Genomic DNA, 6,724 nt, shown 5'->3' on the forward strand with positions numbered 1-6,724 from the left:
AAGAGAGAAAGTGAGAAATTGACCCCCGCTCAGGATTTTAGGAATGCACACATACCTGAGGTGTCTTTCAAACAAACAGGTCCAGGATTTCAACACAGTTGACCATGTAGGATCCAGCGACTTAACCACCACACCATCTGCTAGACTATGAGCTTACTTTAAAACAATACTAGTATTAAAAAAGGAAAGAAAAACAAGAACCACGATTATACTAAACTAACTATAAAATTTGTATCTTTTAATGCTTATTATGCTACTATCTATTAAGTTGTCAGGAAAGTCATGATACATTTTTGCATAGAAAAATATGTTCTGACTTTCCTGATAACCTAGTAGTTTTGGAGTTTTTAAAAAAAATAAATAAATTAAAATATGAGACCAGTAGGTGGCATGGTGGTTGAGGCTCCTACATGGCTAACCACGGTTTGAGTCTTGGACCTGGAGGCTTGCTTTCTCTCTCTCCCCCTTTCTCCAGTAAAAGAACATGTGCCCTATAGTAAAATACATTTTAAACAGAAATAAATAATTCTTAAAAAAAAAAAAAAAAAGAAAAGAAAACTAAACTAAAATATAAATGGCAAATATATATATTTCCTCAAACAATTCTATGGACAACTAGTCTTAGAAAAATTCTCAAGTTACTCCTGTGCAAATGTAACAAGTAGAATACAAAGTAAAAAAGGAGCTATCTTCTCATTTCAAGCACCTTTATTTATCCTGATTCTGTTGCCTTCCCCTCTGGTCAAATGTGTCTCCCTTTACAAATATTTTGTCTCTTGGAATAATAACTAAATAGAAGAGTAACTCTAAATAAACTCATCAAACTTAAGTAGTACAAGCTAAGTAAACTGTCAATGAAAATTCATCCATAATGATACTGTCAATACCACAGGAGTCATTTGCCACTTTATTTTGAATTCTAGGAGGGTTTAAGAATTGCTGACATCCACTCCCACGATGTCCAGCACTGGGCTGCAATTACCCATGAGGACACAGTGCCTCCCAGGATCTCTGACACCTTGGGGGTCTGAGGGGCCCCATTTTTTAAAAGAAAAGGGGAAAAGAAAAGAATTGTTAACATCCAAACACTAACAAGTAATCTTGTTTTGGTCACTGAGTCCTAAAGAAAATGCAACAAACCCTGATACCCTGGACATTGCAGTGCATTGCTCCCTGTTCTTCCCCTTTCCTAAGCTACAGAAAGAAGAAAGAGAAGAAGAGAATCAAGAAAAGGGATTCTTTACAAAGAGAGAATAAAGCACTTACACTTCATAGGACTTTCTAGCCACAGATGCCAGGTGCTACCCACTGAAATCCAGGCTTGGACTAAGCTCCACATTTCTCAAAGGACCATCTCAACCGAAGCCTGGGGCTCAGAGTCAGCAGGAGGAAGCTGCAGCTCCCACTAGCAGCACATTTCAAAGAGGCTGCAACAAGAGAACATTTTCCATTTAAGCATCTAATTCCAGTCTTCTGTTTCACAAAGCAGTAGCAGAACAAGCCTTTACATAGTCTTTTCAAAAGATATTTCCATGTCTATGTGATGAATATGAGGCAGGCTATGGCCTGGCAACCCTTTCACTAACATGCTCTAAGTCCTTCATTATATTTCACAGTGGCTCCTTAAAGCACTTCCCCCTTTTTTTCCTTTAACGGTGCAGCATTACTCCAGGACTCACTTCTACACCATTTCTATAACTGCCACATCAACTGAAATCACTGAGCAGGCCCTCAACAAAGCCAGCACACACCCAGATAGGAGCCTAAGGATTCATTAGCTGCCAAGCAATAAAAGCAGATTGGGGCTGCTAGTTAATCCTATACAAAACTTCAAATTAAGCAGAATTACTTAAAATGCTTCAATGAGGACCAAAGAGCTCTGACAAATAGAAAATGAGGTTCTGGAAATACAGATAACTCAATGAGACTTGAAAGGCAACATAAAGGCATAAGGTTCCTATATTTTAAAAAGCATTTCTACCAGTCTATGAATTATGTATTTGATAAAAGATGACTTCCAAGGATTTATAGTACATCGGGAAACCATAAAAAGAACTCATGAAGAAAGCTATAGGGTCAGCTGGTGGTGTGCTCTTTGGGGCAGCTGGTTCCCACGTGGCCAAGAACAAGCATACTCAAGTCCTGGACCCAGTGCTTTGAAAAACACACTGGGAGTATGTGCGTGCAGCTATGTATGCCCAAAATCCTGAGAGGAGAAATGAAGGATTGCAGCGTGATCAACCCCCATGGAGATGCTTTCTCACTTTTTCTCTCACTCTTGCACTCTGTCTCTCTCTGGGATGCATGCACCCTCTAGCAAAAAAATTTTTTAAAAGAAAGTTATTAATCAGTCAAACAAAGCAGCAGTTTAGATACATGCTCTCCAACAATGTATGCTAGAACTAGAAAATCAGAATTTCTCAAATCAACAAAAATCATTTTCATGAGACAGGTAAGGAAAAAAGTCTAAAAAAAAAAAATTGTTGAGATTTTTGCTATAGGGCACATGTGCTTGCCGGAGGGACAGAAAGGGAGAAATCACTCTCTAGGAGGACGGCCACAATGCAATCTTTTCTCTTCCATTCTCCTCTCGGGACTTTTGGACATGTATTTACAGGCTCTCAGTCTGAGTTGTAAGCTGCTGGGTTTGGGACTCAAACCATGGTCCACTATATGGGAGTCCAACAATGTAACCATTATGCCATTTGTTGGTCCCCAAAAATCTAATTTAACTAAAATTTTTAAAGTAATTTTAAAAATAATTGGAGGTCAGCAGGTGATGTGGAGGTTAAAGCACGGTTTGAGTCCTGGACCTGGTGGCCTGAAAAATATGCTAGGTGCATATGCACATGTGCTCAAAATCCCAAGAGGAAAATGCAGTTTTGCCATTCCCCATGGGGGGTGATTTCTCTCTCTCTCTCTCTCTCTCTCACACACACACACAAACGCACACACACACACCCTAAAGAAAACTTAAAAAAAAAAAAAAAACTTAAAAATAAATTTGTCAGAGGACCAGCCACGTGGCACTGTTAAGGTGCTGGATTCCACCCCATGTGGCCAACTGCACAGTTCAAGTCTGGCCCTGGCAGCTTCAAAATCATGTCAGGAAAGCAAGCACCCTGCACCACAATCCTATCTCCTCCATTCAACATGCTGGCAGGGTTTGGGTATGCGTGCACACAGGCCTGAGATGATTTTCAAGCTGCTGGATCCAGAATTCAAAATGTGTGTGTGGTTGGCTATGTGGGATTCAGCTCTAGGTCACAGAGTCAGTCCTGAGAAAGTAATTTTTACAGTTAGCAATTATCTTATATTATTGTATCTGAATCTTCTATGAGAATTTTACAAATCTAAGATAATTGCTAAATGTGTCATAACAATTACTTTCTGATAGTTTTCCGGGAAAAGGGAAAAATTTGGTTTAAAAGAATATTATTTAAGAAAAACCTAAGCCAAGGGGTATATAAGATAACCACTACTATCTAAAATATTTCTGAATCTCACATTTTGCAACATGGCCTGAAACACAGAAACCATGATGAAATGAAAGTTAGCTAATATCTTCACCACAGCAGTAAGGAGTAAACCATACTTCCACAAAAAGTTGTAAAAGAAAAACAATCATTAAGTCCCTTGCAAGCTTCCAGACTCACAAAATACCCTTGTGGGTGTAAAAATAACTCTTCTGGAAGTAAAAAAACCCAACCTCATTTATAGAGTTCAGTCAACTTACACCTTCACAGTTATCTCCAAAACTAAGTGGATAATTAAATGGAAAAAAATATTTATTTCAGGAGAAAAGAGAATTTTAGCTGAAAATGATTATTGAAAACATTATGGGGCTGGCAGGTAGCAAGGTGGTTGAGAGAGCTGGACTCACACACGGCTGACCACAGTTCGAGTCCCGGACCTGGTGGCTTACTTCCACTTTTTCTCTCCCTCTCTCTCTCTCTCTGCTCAAATGAGAAAATAACAACAGTAAATAAAAGTTAAATAAAATTAACTCTAAAAACAACAACAACAAAAATGAACCATTCATATTCCAGAAGAAATACTCAAAAGCTCTTCAAATCAACTTCAGAAGACTACAGTGCCCATATGCATTCTTCTTTCTTGACCTTAAAGGAAGGAATCAATTAAACCAAATGACAACAGGTCTTCCCAGTTTCTGACAAAATTCCATGCTTTTTATAAAAGCACTTAAAAATAATCCTATGTCAGGATGGCCTTTGTCAAATGAATTCTGACTCAACTATATAGTTGTTGAGCACATGTAAGATCATACCACGTTTTCTAGCTTAAATCTTTTTATAACAAGTATAAAGATTCTTAACCAAATCAAAAATCTGAAATCACCTATACATGTGACTATTAATCTCAAGTATGGCCCTGAAAAAAAGATAAATTTGGAATCATAAAATTGACTTTAATTGGAAAGGACCTAAGCATGCATTCTTGATAATCACGTCACTATGACTCTTCATTTTTTCCACTTTTGTGGAGGGAGAGGAAGAGAAAAACAAAAATAGATATTTTTGACAAGGTCTTACTGTCACCATCTTCCTCCCCCAGCTACCCAATCAGCTAGGATCAGCGGTACACACAAGCAAACCCGAGACTTCCATAGGCTTCCAGTCTCCCAAGTAGTTCACTACCTGCGCACCACAGTTCCCAGGCCCCACTCTTATTAATTACACTTAACAAGTAGCATTAGGTACTGGATTCTCATGTGGCTGACAGTGATTCGAGTCCCAGAATCTGCTGTTTGAAAATCATACCAGGCTTGAGTGTGTGCATGCCTAAAATCCCAAGAGGAGAATACAGAAGAGATTACAGCATGGTCATTACCTCTTGGGGTAATTTCTCACTTTCCCTTTCTCTGTCTCTGGCAAGCACACACCTTATGGCAAAAATTTAAATTTAAAAAAAAAAAAAAAAAAAGTAGAAAATGCCAGGGGACCATAGATCCATGCAAAGGATACACAGTTCTAATCCTGGCCCCAGCAGCTTAAGAAACATGCCAGGCACGTGGGTACCCCAAATCCCAACATGATGGAGAAATGAAGAAGGGATTGCAGTGTCATCATGCCCTACTCCAAGGTGGCGCTTTGTCTGTCTGTCTGCCTGCCTGCCTTTCTCTTTCTCTCCTTGATGAGAACACAAGACCTCTAACCAAAAAATTAAAATTAAAAAAGTAGAAAATGCCAAACATAAAGCCATTTCATTTGAAGCAAACATGTGGCCCATGCCAGGGCTTTCCATAAAAGACAAAAATGTAGAAAATGTATTTCTTTTTATCACTGGACTCTACTGGTACCTACCTCAGCAAGTTTTATAACAACTATAACAACTTGGGGCCAGCAGGTGGTATGGTGGTTAAGGGTGCTAGACTCCCACATGGCTGACAACAGTTCAAGTCCCAGACCTGGTGGCTTGCTTTCTCACTTTCCACTCTCTCCACTCTGGTCAAATTAAAATAAATAAATAAAGTTCAATAAAATAATTCTTTATTAAAAAAAAAAACCTATAACAACTCATATAAACCTATTTTATTGCACATATTAAGTATATGTTAACTCAGCACTGAAGAGTCAAATTTTCCAACTTATAGAAATGTAAGCTATTGGGACTAGCAGTTAGCATAATGGCCACGTCACTAAACTCCCAAGTAGCTGACCGCGGTTTGAGTCCCGGACCCAGTGGCTTAAACTCACACCAGGCACATGTGCGTGCGTGCCCAAGATCCTGAGAGGATAATGGAGGAGACGGCATTGTGGCATGGCCATCCCCCCTGGGGAGTGATTTCTCACTTTCTGTCTCTGTCTCTCTCTGTCTTTCTGGAGAGCGCATGCGCCCTATAGCAAAAACCTCTCCAAAAAAAAAGAAATGTAAGCTATCTAGTTTAAAATATTGCAAAAACATATTAAAGTGTTAAAAGAAAGTGAGTATTTTACATAAAAACATGTGCGTTTTCAAGTTCTGTTCCAAATATATTCTCTTGCTTTGGGGATAACTATTTAGACAGTATTACACTATAGCTGAGATAGAAACTATAACAATAAAACAACGAATACAGAGAAAAACAGAAGAGAATGTGCTATGAGCTTGAGCAAAAACATAAATAAAAACCGTAATATATTATTAATAGGTTGTCTAGAAAGTCATGACATATTTTTTTGTTTTTCTATGCAAAAATTTGTCATGACTTTCCCAAAGACCCAACTATAAACAGTAAATTCACCAACAGAGGAAAAACATACTTGTTTTCTAATACTTTTATCACAGAAATTCTACCAGGAAAAGAAAATTAAATCTGTACTGTAATGAAGTTCTGCATTCCCAACACTACAAAAATTATCCCCCGCAGCAGTACTGTGAACTTTCTAATAAATAAATAAGGCTTCTTTCTGGAGCTTGCCCTGTATATCCATAAAATACTTTGGTGGCATTTCAAGACCACAACACAGGCTAGGGAAATACAGGACAGGTAGTCTAAGTCTGTTTTTAAGTTCAACAGAGCTTGAAACTTTACAAAACTTTAAAACTTTACATAGTGTGGTGGTATGGTAAAGGCAGCTGGATAACACAAGACCCAGACCCTGGGGCTTGAAAATACACACTGGGCACACGTGCGTGCATGGCCAAAATCCTGAGGAGAAATGGAAAAGGGACTGTGGTGTGACTGTTCCCAACTGAGGGGCGGGGGGGTGGGGGGAGGATG

General features: G+C 38.7%; 1 protein-coding gene and 1 non-coding gene across 4 annotated transcripts in view; one reads left to right on the forward strand and one right to left on the reverse strand.

Moving 5' to 3' along the window:
• TNPO3 (transportin 3) overlaps positions 1-6,724 on the reverse strand; it is a 94,920-nt gene that overhangs the window by 78,122 nt on the left and 10,074 nt on the right. Inside the window, exon 2 of one of the 3 annotated variants that reach the window (XM_006158806.3) lies at positions 1,267-1,427. The exons of the other annotated variants lie outside the window; for them this stretch is intronic. The gene's annotated coding sequence lies outside the window, so the exon portion shown is untranslated. The remainder of the gene's footprint in view (positions 1-1,266; positions 1,428-6,724) is intronic. 3 annotated transcript variants of the gene reach the window in all.
• Positions 947-1,038, forward strand: LOC114009735 (small nucleolar RNA SNORD88). The gene has a single exon (XR_003551122.1). It is a non-coding gene; the product is annotated as a small nucleolar RNA SNORD88 (small nucleolar RNA).

Source organism: Tupaia chinensis, unplaced genomic scaffold (genome assembly GCF_000334495.1).
Source record: "Tupaia chinensis unplaced genomic scaffold, TupChi_1.0 Scaffold000610_1, whole genome shotgun sequence".
NCBI classification, from domain to species: Eukaryota; Metazoa; Chordata; class Mammalia; order Scandentia; family Tupaiidae; genus Tupaia; species Tupaia belangeri.